Raw genomic sequence first — 14033 nt, 5'->3', positions numbered from 1 at the left:
TGGGTCTCGAACCCGCGGGCTCAGGCAATCCACTCATCTCGGCCTCCCAAGGCGCGGGATGACAGGTTGAGCCACCGAACCTGGCTAGGATGTAGCTTTAACAGTAGGAAAATTGAATTAAAAGAGAGGGAAGATCTAGGTTTGAAATATACAGGGTAGAGTGCCAAGAATTCCAAGATCTTTCTCCTTCCTTACTCCCCTCTAGAAAACAAACCTCTATCGCTTGGGCCATAGCCTGAGTGAAAGAAGAGGGGATAGTTCTGAAGAAATAACTGAGCCCTCCTGCCAATCAATATTACCATTCCCCTTCGTCTCTTAAAAGGAAATAACAGTTTACTGTTTACCGCAGTGCAAGTATAGGTATGATAAAGGATCTCGAACAACTAAAAGCCTCATATCCTTCAAAGCTCTCTTTCCCGAGAAACTACATTTATGAATCACACAGCCTTTGTTTATGAGATTACATTTTTATTTGAATATTTTCTTTGAAATACATAAAAATGTGTCCAAGATGCCGATTCATACTCTTTTCGTTGATAATAGTGTTAGTGATAAAAGAATATACCATTAAAATGTGAAATAAGGAGATCAGCTAAATTGGAAAAGGAATATAAAATGTGAGCAGCCAGCAATCCATAGTTTAAGACTAACATTTTTACTTTGGACTAGTCCTGTTGATGTTTCCAGAATTCTGAACAAGGCCAAATGTACAGGGAAGTATTCCATGCCTTAGTAGAAATAAATAAAACCCTTTAACAGAAGCCTCAATGAATAAACCATTCTGTTCAAAGTGAAGCACTGCAAAGTATTCCACTGAACTTAAATGAGAAAGTGAGAGAAATGTACTTAAATCTTAAGTATACTCAACAGAGGAAACTATCCAAGTAAACTTAGACTTTGTTTTCAATTTTTTCTTTTACATGAACAATAGTTAGTTTTGTTTTTCTTCTTGGAATAATAGAAGAACATATATTTATCTAAATGTAGGTATCTGATTACCAATTTTGTTTTACCAGTATCCATGAAACCCATCCTAATTCACCCGCAGAGACAACAGCTATGTCCCTGAAATAATTTATGTTAAAATTCTTAGATGAAGTTAACGAACAAGTATCCTAGGGGACTACAGATTTTGTCGTATATTCAAAGCACTATGCTTTATGCCAAGTTACTCTCAGCTTCAACTTTTACAGCAGAAGGATATGTCTAAGTGAATCTTTAATTTGATTATTTGAATTATGATAACACTATAAGCAAAATCATATGACCCGCATGATTTATTACATTATCATCTGTAGCATTAAATTGTATTTTTTCCATTTTAAATGAGTATTAAAGGTATTTAGAGAGAATAAAAAGGTACATTGGATAAATAAACTCAGGAGGGGGGTAATAATTATACAGCAATACCCACTTGAATCCTTATAATCAAAGGTGAGAAAATGTCAGCTAACTCCTCATAGACAGCTATCTGGAAAATCACAATAAAAAAAATAAAATGCCATGATTTCTAAATTATGGTAGTTCATCCTATGCTTATTATGCTGTTGTAGTGAATATAAAAAAGTTATCCTGTGAAAAAGAATGTGATTGATTTAATCTCCGATTCTGAAATACCAGCTATGCAGATTTTGGTTACTGTTTCTTTATGTTTATGAAAGGATATTGTAATAATTTTCATTCATTTATTGATTAAATAATGTATGTAGAATAACAATGTCTGGTACAAACTAAACAAATACTGGTTTATGTGATTTCTATTAATACTGGTTTATTTCTAACAAAGTCTACTTTATAAAACAAAACTTCACTGAGAATTTTTTTAACAAAAATATTAAGAGCAAACTTTGCACATTGATTTGATATTTCCTTCAAAAATTTACTACAAAAGAGACTTTTTTTCCCTATTAGGTTGATATCATGTGAACTGGATATGGTAGTAAAATTTATAATTTTCTCTGTTGAAATACGGGACTTGTGGTATTAGATATGATATATAATGCATTGACTTGACTTGTCTGGGATATCATCACCAAAACATGATTTTAAAAAAACATTAAAAACTGGCAGCCTCTCTCATGTTTTCATCCATACAACAGAAGGAAATATTTATGTCATATTTTTAGGTCCAAATCTGAATGTCTTTCTCTAAACACATCAAGAGAACTTACAGTGATTATACACACACTATTTACATAATTTTCTACAATAAAAAGTGTATAGAGAAGTGAAAATTGATAAATTATTTTTGTCTATTTACCCTTTACAGATATCAAACTAATGTACTACTACATAACTGAAATAGAAATAAGAAGATAGAAAAGCTAAAAAGAGAGAAACGAAAAGACTGCTAAGTAATAGGAGAGATATGAAGATAAGTTTTAAGAAAAATTTTATATTTAGCAGTAAAATATCCATTTAGTTAATGTCTTTTAACCATAAAGAATGCTCAAATAAGCAGTTAAGCAGGATAGAGGAATATTTTTAAGCAATACTGTATCCAAAATATTAACAGTCATGTGTAAGTAACAACCATTACTTCTATGGAATTACTTTAATAGCAAATATTCTGGAAAGAATTTTTTTTTTTACTCAAATTCTAGTTAATTCTATGTTTACTAGATTACTTGCTTTTCACTTTTCTTATACAGGCATAAATGACCCACTTTATCATCTATAACTAACTATATTGTAAGACAAGAGTAGATTATAATAATATCTGTGTTTCAAGATAGACATTGATGGTATTCAATAATATATATATATATATATAGCATTGAGAAAAGCTGATAAAAATCTTTAGTGCTGAGAATATTGTGCCCATGTTAATGAGCTGAATGACCATCTCTGTAAGACTCTGAGTAATCAATCCCACTTATTTTCTTTAAAATTGGTTAACATCTAATGAAACATTATTTCTTAACTGCTAAAAATAAGATATATGGGTTCAATATTCACTAAAAATCAAAAAGCCTCTGCTTTACCATTTGAAAGTTGCAACAGACAGCCTTTAGATTATGTAAAGAAAACATTTTGCCTGTGTCTTAACTGCGTAAAATATTAATTCAAGAGTAGGCAAAATGCTGAAAATAAATGCAATATTAAATATCAATTATCTATGCTCTTCATTCACTATTTTACAAATCAACTTTAAAACAATTTTTTTCAAATTCTGAAAAAAAATTTTTAAAGGAGGCCATAGAAACTCATACGCTTTCAAATACATTAATAAATTCTGTCCATTCGCTATATGAGGCAGTATATACAAGCATAAATCAAGTGATGCTTTCCAAATATTTCCCTAGTTAAACACTTAAAGGACTTGCCAAGATTTTTACCATAACAGAACATTAAAGTAATTGGTGTAATGCCCGCTAACATGTCCCTAAAGTGTTTTTGAAATGGTATCATTACAGCTACTTCTCAACTCTGAACTATACAAGCTTGTACAAATATTTCCACAAGCTGCTATCTTTTAAAACCATTTTCATGTTGTCTTGGAGCTTTACATTTTCTGACTTTGACCATTTTTAGCTTTGAATAACATTCTAACATTTCTTCCATGGTTTGGAGAGCTACAGAAACTATATATCAAGAATGACCATCTACCTCCTTCCAATTCAAGATACAGTGTCATGTTGCCATACCAACATATCAATATATTGGTATTTCTTGTGATGATTTATATGGAAGCTTTCATAAGAACAGAAAGGGACAAAAATGCGACTAAGTGGTGGCAGGTTTTGTATTATTGATAACATGCATAATTTTATTCTTAAGAAAGTGGGTCCACATGGGGATTGAATGTTAACAGATTTATTTTTTACAATGCCATTAGATACTATTAATAGGAATGGAGAAGTTGTGATCTAGAAATTTGAGACAAGCTAAAGAAAAAGGCTCATATTTACTCAAAGTCTTTTACTAACTACATATAGAGGTTTTTGATTATAGTATTATATTAATAAATGTTTTAATTGCATAAGCATGGCCATAAAACACATTTTGAATAATTTTAGGCTTTTGTGTAAACACTGTTTTTGTAATTATAACTTTATGCTGGTTGTTATCACACACTCATTATAAGCTCATTTATTTATTTTTTCCAATTGGTTTAAAGAAACCAGCGACAGAGATGTTTTATTTTCAATTTACTTTTTGAAATTCACCTTCAATTTTATCAAGTTAAAGTATTTTAATAATACAAATAAAGAGAGAGAGAGAGAGAGAGAGAGAGAGAGAGAAAAGACACCTTTGAAAGTACCAGATTTTTTTTCTAAAAATTGGTTCTCTATAAATTTGCCTCCAAATTACTAAAACAAGTTCAATCAATAATTGAGCTATGAACATATTTTGGAACATAGTCAGCTTACATTAATGCTAATTAAGTTCAGGAGTTGACGTGCATTCTAGTTGAAAGATTACTTCTATATTTGAATTTTTTTTTTACTTAGGAGTAAATGTTTCTCTATTATCTAATTCATTAAAATATTTGGTAAGTTGGGAGTATGTAATCTTGGTTGTATCCATAAAATGTACAACGTTTTGATATCATCATTGCTTTGAATTAGCTAAATGGCAAACATAGATCACTTTTTTATTATGTTAGACAATCTGTTGAAGGAAAATATTGTCCTCTAAAATCACAAAAATCATTTACATCTCATGTGCACAAAACAGGATAAAATAAAGCAATTAGCTGAAGTTGGATATGCAACAGTATTGTTTTTAAGTTAGAGTAAGTATTATGTTAGTTCAAAAAGATATGCTTTAAATAATCTATTGTGGTGAATCACGTACTCAAATAAGTTCATGCATTTTCATATTAACTTTTCTAAATAACCAATTTTTTTCTACCTCAGGGTAAATATAGATAAATAAATAAGTAAAAGAGGTTTCATTTCCAGTATTCAGCCATTTGAAAAGAAGCAGTCATTTAGAGAAATACGTGATCTCCAGGATATGTACTTAACTAGACATTTTTCCATGATCATAACATACTCCTTATCACTTCTTTTATTTACTTATCTATTTTGCTACAGAATTCAGCTATTACAATGTGCATTCAGAAAAAAGATATCATTGTTATGATAATTAAATGTTCAAAATTCATAATTATTTATTTTATATTAGTAATAGATTAATATTGGGCATTTTTATTTTAACACATTCAAGTGAACATATTTTCAAATAACCTAAAGTTCAAGTTATTCAAAATCCTCTTCATGAATTGACATACAAGTGTATACCATGAATGTGCAGGGATATAAATATACCAACTCCCTCGTTCCTCACTTACAACATGTACCACAGTATTTCAAATGTAGCCATTGAGTAACTATAAGTATATTGTAGAAAAATAGGGACCACATTTTTTTTCTTCTAATACATATTTTTAATTTTTATTTTAAAAGTACAGTTAAGGGTTAGGTATACAAATATGCATTGTGTAGGCACCCTTGTTGATGAGGTGTGCCTCCCCATCCTCAGACAGATATTGACTACCGTTAATCCCACCACCCTTGCCTTCCTGCCCCCCTATAGCTTCCCACCACTGTCCATCCTTTTCTTATAGTATGGTGATAGATGTTCAAGGTCCACATATGAGTGAGAACATGTGATACTCAGATCTTTGTTTCTGTGAGAGATCACTCAGTATTATAAACTACAATTCCATCCAGGTTGCTGCAAAATTCATGATTTTGTTCTTTTTTATGGCTGATAGTATTCCATCGTGGGTATGTACCATATTTTTTAAGTCCAGTCCTCTTTTGATGGACAGCATAGTTGGTCCCATGATCTTGCTATTGTGAACAATGCTGTGATAAACATACATGTGCAGGTATCTTTTTTATAGAGTGATTTGAGTTGTTCAGGGTATATTCCCAGTAGGGGAGTTGCAGGGTCATAGGGAAGGTAGATTTTTAGAGCTTTCAAGAATAGCCAGAACAATCCTCAGCAAAAAGAACAAAGCAGGAGGTATCACACTACCAGACTTTAAACTTTACTATAAAGCTACAGTAATCAAAACAGCTTGGTTATTGGTACAAGAACAGGCATATAGACCAATGGAATAGAATTGAGATTCCAGAAACAAAACCTCAATTTCTCAACCAACTCATCTTCGACAAAGCCTCCATCACCCACCACTGGGGAGAGGAAAACCTATTCAGTAAATGGTGCTGAGAAAACTGGCTGACCACATACAGAAGATTCAAACAGGACCCCTATCTATCCCCATACACAAAAAATAACTCTAAATGGATCAGAGACTTAAATGTAAAACCTCAAACCCTAAGAACTTTAGAAAAAGTTGAACATACTCTTATGGAAGTTGGGACTGGCATCCAATTCCTGAACAAAAACCAAAATGCAGGGGCCATAAGAGATAAGATAGACAGGTGGGACCCCATTAAAGGGACCATATTTTTAATGATTTCACTGTGTTTCTTTTTATAAGGTCCTGAGTCCAATTTTTCCCCTATGTTCCTGCCACAAGGTATAACCAGATGTAAATATAGAGTACAGATATGACAGAAAGCAAGCATTTTTGAATGAGATATTATAAAATGTATATAGAAATAGATGCAACTACTTACTTTCTGTGCTAAAGAAAAGTTCCCCGTATGTGATTTTTAACTATCTGTCCATATATGCATATATAAACACATCTATAAATATAATATGTGTGTCTGTCCATATATGTACAACACAACATTTGAATTTAGCTTACGTTCAGTTACAACCAACTGATATATAAGAAAAAAATTTATTTAAAATACATGCTGGGGTAGTAATATCTGCAAAATTATATTTTATTTTATCTAAACATGTTATAATGTGATGGTTCATATTAAAATTTTAAAATACTTAGACAATATGACCTTTCTGCTTAAAATAATTATTCATGCTTTACATGAATATATAATATTTATAGTAAAATCATCCTGAACTTTAGTAAGCACTACCTCATATAATTGCTCAGTAACGATGACTTTCGTCTGACAAAAGTCACTTGACAAGATGCATTTTTATGAATTACTTGAAAGAAAATGTTGTTAAGTTTCAAATAGAAGTGTTCAAATTAGAGGCCTTTTCACTCATTACAATAATTTATTTCTACCTTTCACCTCTAAAATTCAGTGCCCAATGATTGATCAAAATATGCTAACAATTCTTAATTAACACCATCAGACTTTATGTTCAAAAATGCAATAATTAGTGTGATCTTTTTGCCCACAATTTGGCTTAAATACTAGTAGTTTTTCAGACTATTAGAATATCCATGGAAATTATGCTCTCTTTCCCAGTCATGAGAATCTTTCTTGCATGAACTTTAAAATTGTTCATAGTAAAACAAGGCAGAAAGAAAACCACATAATATAACTAACTTAGTTCTTAGGAATTTTTGAAGCATAAAAATGTTCTAATAATAGAAAAACTCTTTTTACAATGAATGAGGTTCAGGTGTCAAAATAAAAATCTGAATGTATGACTGATGACATGAAAATTGATGTATTAAATTTATGATACTCATTTGAAATTAACTTTATATCAATGTTTATACCAGTTTGTCCTGTGAATTACAAAGATATAGACTGAGCCAGATAATTTGGGGAGATTAAAAAGGAAGGAAAAAGCTACTATATATACCTAAATAATATATTTTACATTTTATTAAAATATAAGTAATTGAATTTAGTTTCAAACATGTATATATATTCACATCTTTATTTTTAAAAATGGAAGTCAAGCCGGGCTCGGTGGCTCAGCCTGTCATCCCGCGCCTTTGGGAGGCTGAGGTGAGTGGATTGCTTGAGCACGCGGGTTCAAGACCCGCCTGGGCAGCGAGACCTCATCTCTACAATAAATCAAAAATTAGCTGGGCATGGTAGTGTGCCTATAGTTCCAGCTACTTGGAAGGCTGAGGCAGGAGGATCGCCAGAGCCCAGCAGGTCGACGCTGTGGTGCCCGGGAGCAGCCACTGCACTCCAGTCTGGGTGACAGTGAGACTCCAACTCAAAAAAAAAAAAAAAAAAAGTGGAAGTCACCTTAGCATATGATAGTTCTCGGATAGTATGCCTCATTACAGTACTAATTGGTTTACAGCTTTTCTCAAATTAGCATCTTATTTTCCTATATGTCAATTGTATTTCTATTTAAACAATATTTGCTTGTCTTTTGTTCCAGAATTATAGAAGACATTTTACATCATTTTTCAATGGTGAACATCTAAGCTTTATTTAATAATTCAGTTTTACTACCTTAAAAACCTCACTATTATATCTGAATAGATACTTTCAAATTGTGAACATTTGATCTATTTAAATACTTTTAAAAATCTCGGTTGAGTTAATAATATTTAAAAATAAGATTTTTTTTTAAAACCTGCTTCTGAAAATGACAAGGTGGATTGATTTTTGCAGTAACTCTTCTATTTCAAACACCGAAGAGAAATGAACAAAAGCAATGCCATTTTTATAAGACACTTGTCAAATAAGTGAAAATGTGTTGCATCAAGAACAAAAGACTAAATCTGAAATAGTAAGATCAGCATTTAGGATCATTTAATCAACAAAAATGTTTAAATTCCTAAAATAATAGCACAGAAAATAAGAAGACAGAGTGGTTTATAGATTCACGGGTTAGACACAAAATAGAGTTCAGCGCTCATTAAAGTTGGAAGACCCTGGTAAAAATTCCCTGGGTTTTGTGTGTGTGTGTGTGTGTGTGTGTGTGTGTGTGTGTGTGTGTGTGTGTGTGATCCTGGAAAGAGTAAAACCAGGAATAAGAAATAAATACAAATAAGCTGTGCCTCCCCTGGTTGGATATGCATATTTCAATAATTTTCTCTTCTGAGTGTAATAGGATGATTGGGCAACTAAAAACATAACTTTAACGAAATGCAATGCCAAAAACACAATAGAAAGTATTGGATGTGAGGGTGAGCTGGCTGTGACATCTGTCATCATAATTGAATGCCAGGGTAGAAAATTGTGTCTGCAAAGAAGACATGATGCAACCAAAAATCTGACAAGAAAGCACACACAAAATGCTGTGATCCAACAGGAATTTCACACCATTCACAAACATTTTAATAGTCTCATAACTAACAGGAAAAAAACTTAAGTTGATTATACTACTGTATGTTCTAGTCCTTAAAATGAGGCAAGAAAGGAGAAATAAAAGTCACAATAATTTTGAAGAAGAAATAAACTTGTCACTGTATACAGATGACATAATTATCAACAGGAAAAAAAAATCCATGGAATAAAACAAACAAACAAAAAGCAACTTCTTACAAATAGAATAGTTCATCAAAGTCACGGGATGCAAGGTAGGCAGGAAAAATTAAATCATATTTCTATATACTAGCAATAAACACAGAAAAATTTAATAATCAACCAACATTTAAAAATAAGACAATGCTTAATTGCTTAAAAATTACTTAATGCTTCATTGTAAATCTTACAATATATGTATAGAACACAAATGCTGAAAACTACACAGTACTGAAGAAAGAGGTCAGAGACCAACAAGGTAATGAATGAAGAGACATATGGTGTTGATGGGTTGAAAGTCTCATCAATATGAAGATGTCAATTTTACTAATTTGATACACATGTTATTGCAATACTTGTAACAGTTTCAATAATGCTTTTGCAGATATAGACAAAGTTATTCTGAAATATATATGTAAACACAAAGAAACTATAATAGCTAAAACAATTTTGAAAAAATAAAGGACAAAAATGGGTGGAATCGTTAGTCTATCTGATGTCAAAACTTCCTATAAAGCAACAGTATTTAGCACTATGACACCTGAGAAAGGACAAACACATAAATAAATGGAACACAGCAAAAACACCAGAAATAGACCCACACAACATAGCATATACATTTTATATACTTAAACAAAGATGCAAATGCAATTCAGTGAAGAAATTTATGCTGTAGTGAAAAATTGGCAAAAAGAAAAAAGAAAAAACACACTTTGAGATAAGTATTGCATATGATACAAAATTTAACTCAAACTGAGTCATTGATTTAAACGGAAAATAGTAAAACTTTTAGGAAAATATATGAGATTTAATTTTTGGACTCTAACGATAGGCAACATTCCTAGACTTGCCACAAAAAGCACAATTTGTTCAAGGAAAAATGATAAACTATTCTACATCAGAATTATTAATAAAACTTTTGTTCTGAAAAAAGACCCTATTAAGCGAATGGAGAGACAAGCCCCAGAGTTGGAGAAAATAATTGTAACCTACAGATATGATAAAAAACTTCTAGAAATTATATATCAAAGACCAGGAGCAAAAAAATCAGAACAATTCAGTTGGAACATAAACAAAGAACAGAAAATGACATTTCACCAGAGCATAGAGTTAACCCTTGGACAGTAGAGGTTTGAACAGTGTGGGTCCACTCACATGCCGATTTTTTTCAGTAAAGTTGTCTGCTTCTGTCTCTCACCTCTGCCACCTTTTCCATGTTTGTCACCCCTGAGACAGCACCATTTCCTCCTCTTCCTCAGTCTACTCAACTTAACAGTAATGAGAATAGAGACTTTTATGATTGCTCACTTCCACTTAATGAATGGTAGATATATTCTCTTTACTTTATGATTTCCTTAATAGTACTTTTCTCTAGCTTGCTTTATTGTAAGAATACAGTATCCAAAATACATAACATGGAAAATGTATTAACTGACTGTTTATACTATCAGTAAGGCTTCTAGTCAACAGTAGGCTATTAGCAGTTAAGTTTTGAAAGGGCAAAAAGATACACAGATGTTCAACTGTGTGGGGAATTGTCATCCATAACCCCCTGCATTGTTCGAAGTCTGATTGTATACACAGATGACAAATAAGCACATGGAACAATGTTCAATGCTGTTCATCATTTAGGGGATGCAAATTAAAACCTCAATAAGAGACATACATTTCAAAATGACTAAAATTAAAAAGTGACAACTCCAAATACTCACTATGAACGTGTATAGCAGCTTTATTCATAATAATTAGAAACTGAAAACCCAGATATTTTCTAATGTGCCAATAATTCAGCAAATTATGGTATATTCATCCCTTAGAATAGTAGTTACCAATAGAAAGGAACATACTACTGACAGACACAACGATCAACATAAATATACAGAGAGATATGCCAAGTGGTTCACACGATTCCATTCTATTTATTTATTTATTTAGTTGAAAGCAGGATTTATTGAGAGGACAGAAAAGCTCCCACAGTGGGAGGGGACCCAAAGGGGCTGCCCGATTCTATTTTTATATGACAAAATTATTCACATGGAGAACATATTAGTGGCTGCTAGCAATTTAGAAGGGAATGGAGATGGGAGAGAAAGTGGTGGAGCTTTAAAGGATGATGTGAGGGATCCTTGTAGTGATGAAAATGTTCTGCGCTTCACTAAATACATGTTGATAGCCTGACTGTGCTAGTCAAGTATAGGTTTTAAAAATGTGTCCATTGAGGAAAATTGGGGAAAGAGTGCACAGTATCTCTCTGTGTTTCACACAACTGCACGTGAATCCACAATTTTTTCAAAATAAAATGCTTAGTTAAAAATAAACAATTAAGGACAAGGACTCTTTGAGAAGGAAGTACAAATTAAAGATGGGAAACGAGACCAAAGATATTTTGTGGCGTTGATTATTTTCTATTTTTAACCACCAGGTTGGTGGTTAAAAAGGAGTATTGGTTTTATGATGATTTATCAAGGCAAACAATTATTAGAATTATAATTTTCTATATGTGTGTCATATTTTAATTAAAAACAAACAAAGGTGGTAACAGAAAGTTTGCAGAATAGAAAGTCATAGGCTCCACCCCTTCCCACAGATAATTCAATGAACAACTATTCACGGACAGGAGCATCTTTCTGAAAACTCAAATCTGGAAAATGAGCCTGAGACACTAGTTTGGCACAGAGCTAAATGAAAGCCTAACTGAAAGAGTAAGAAGCATGGTCTCACTTTAGCCGTTCTTCTCCATCTCCTTCCCCAAAATTGGCACAATGCCAGATGAAAAGGACTTACTTTAGGCCATAGTATCTATAAATGTTATTTTTTAAAAAAACGATTAAAACCAATAAAAACAGAGGCAGCTGTTTGTCTTTCCTAGAATTCTAAGATACTTCCCGGGAAGCCCACTCTGTTCTGACCTCACTGGGTGAACCTGAATAAACAATAAGGGTAAACTGCCTGGGGTCTGATGGAAAAAATAAAAGAAGACAGTTCATAGTGACCAGCACTAGGTATTTTGGTGATACCTACGTCTTCCTGACAGCTGCGGTGCCTGATCACAGACAATAGCCAACTTCTTAGCACACCCACAACTCTGAGCTGGCTACCTTAGGGAGCAGAGTGGGAAGTTTAACCTAGTTTAAGCCCCTAGACAGCTAGGCCCCATGTCTAACCTCAGAACCCACTGCAGTGACCCCACCTAGAAAGGGAGATGCCCATCCTCATCCACTTAAGAGAAAGGTATGGGCTAAACCTGTTTGATCTGGGAACCTGCCCAACAAGGCTACCCAGACTGGAAGACCTCCACCACATCTGCTCAATTTGGAAAAAGTATAGGGACCTAACCTGCTTAACGGGGGAGGTCAAATAGCTGCTGAACTCAGCAAAAATGCCATGCCATGGCTTCATTCTGAAGGCATGCAATCCTAATTTGTGTATTTTTAAAGGAGCATTGCCCCTAGTCCCACCCATAATGAACAGTGGTTCTGCCTGTCCTTGGAGCTCAGTTTGCAGTTTTGCTCAAGGTGGATTCCAAATAACAGAGTCACCTGGTCAGGGAATAGATCCTATGTTCTTTCTGACCAGAATTCATCACAGTGACTGGCCAAAAGCACTGCCTAATAGCAGATCACAGCCAGTAGTCTCTCCAGATGACAGATGACACCCACTGCTTCACATGGTATCAGAGAAAAGGCACAAGTTTAGACAACTAGAGAATTCACAATAAGCTCTGCCTACTGGAGGGTGTCACCAGCTAGCTCTTTCAGAATTATAGGTTAGACTAAATCATGATAGTCTATCCTTGCAAAGGGTATTAGAGGAGACTGTTGTTAAATGCACAGTCAACAATGAAAAGACAAAATTATAGAGAATCAGGTAACCATGACACCCCTCGCCCCCAAGGAAATTGTTAAAGCTTCAACAATGGACAATAAAGAAATGGAGATCTAGGAAATCATTGACAAAAAATTTTGAAAAATTTGTTTTAAAATATAGCAAAGTACAAAATATGCAACTAAAAATTAAATAAAACTCAAAAAACAGTACATAAGCAAGAATAGAAGCTTGATAAAAAATAGAATCAATGAAAATGAAACAATAGAAAACCTAGAAATGAAAAATACAATGAATAAACTGAAAAATTATGCAGAAAACTTTAATAAGACTCAATCAAGCAGAAGAAAAAAAATAGTGAACTTGAAGACAGACATTCAGAAACACTCAGAGGAGTCAAAAGACAAAAGAATAAAGGAAGTCTTCAAGATTTGTAGACCACTATGAAGACACCAATGCCTCCCATAATAGATGTTGCAGAAGGAGAAGAGATAAGCAGTCAGAGGGCATATTTATAGAGATAATGACTGAAACCTTCCCCAGTCTTGAAATATATGCCAATGTCCAAGTACAGGAAATGCAGAGATCTCCAATCAGATTTAACTCAGAGAGGATTTTGCCAAAACACATAGTAACTAAAGTATCAAACATCAAAGACCAAACAACAGCAACAACTTTGGAGACCAAAAACAGATAAGAAACATACCACATACACAGGAGTTTCAATATGACTATTGATGGTTTTCTTAGCAAAGACCCTGCAGACCAGAAAAGACTGGAATGATATATTCAAAGTGCTTTTTAAAAAAAAGTCAAAGATTACCTTACCCAGTGAAACTATTCAGAAATAAGGGAGACGTTATAAATTAAAACTTTCACAGACAAACAAAAGCTAAGGGAGTCAGTCCCTACTAGAACCACCTTACA

The sequence above is a fragment of the Carlito syrichta genome, unplaced genomic scaffold (genome assembly GCF_000164805.1).
Source record: "Carlito syrichta isolate Samal-C Ts95f unplaced genomic scaffold, Tarsius_syrichta-2.0.1 Scaffold309493, whole genome shotgun sequence".
Taxonomy (NCBI): Eukaryota; Metazoa; Chordata; class Mammalia; order Primates; family Tarsiidae; genus Carlito; species Carlito syrichta.
This window is presented reverse-complemented; position numbering follows the sequence as displayed.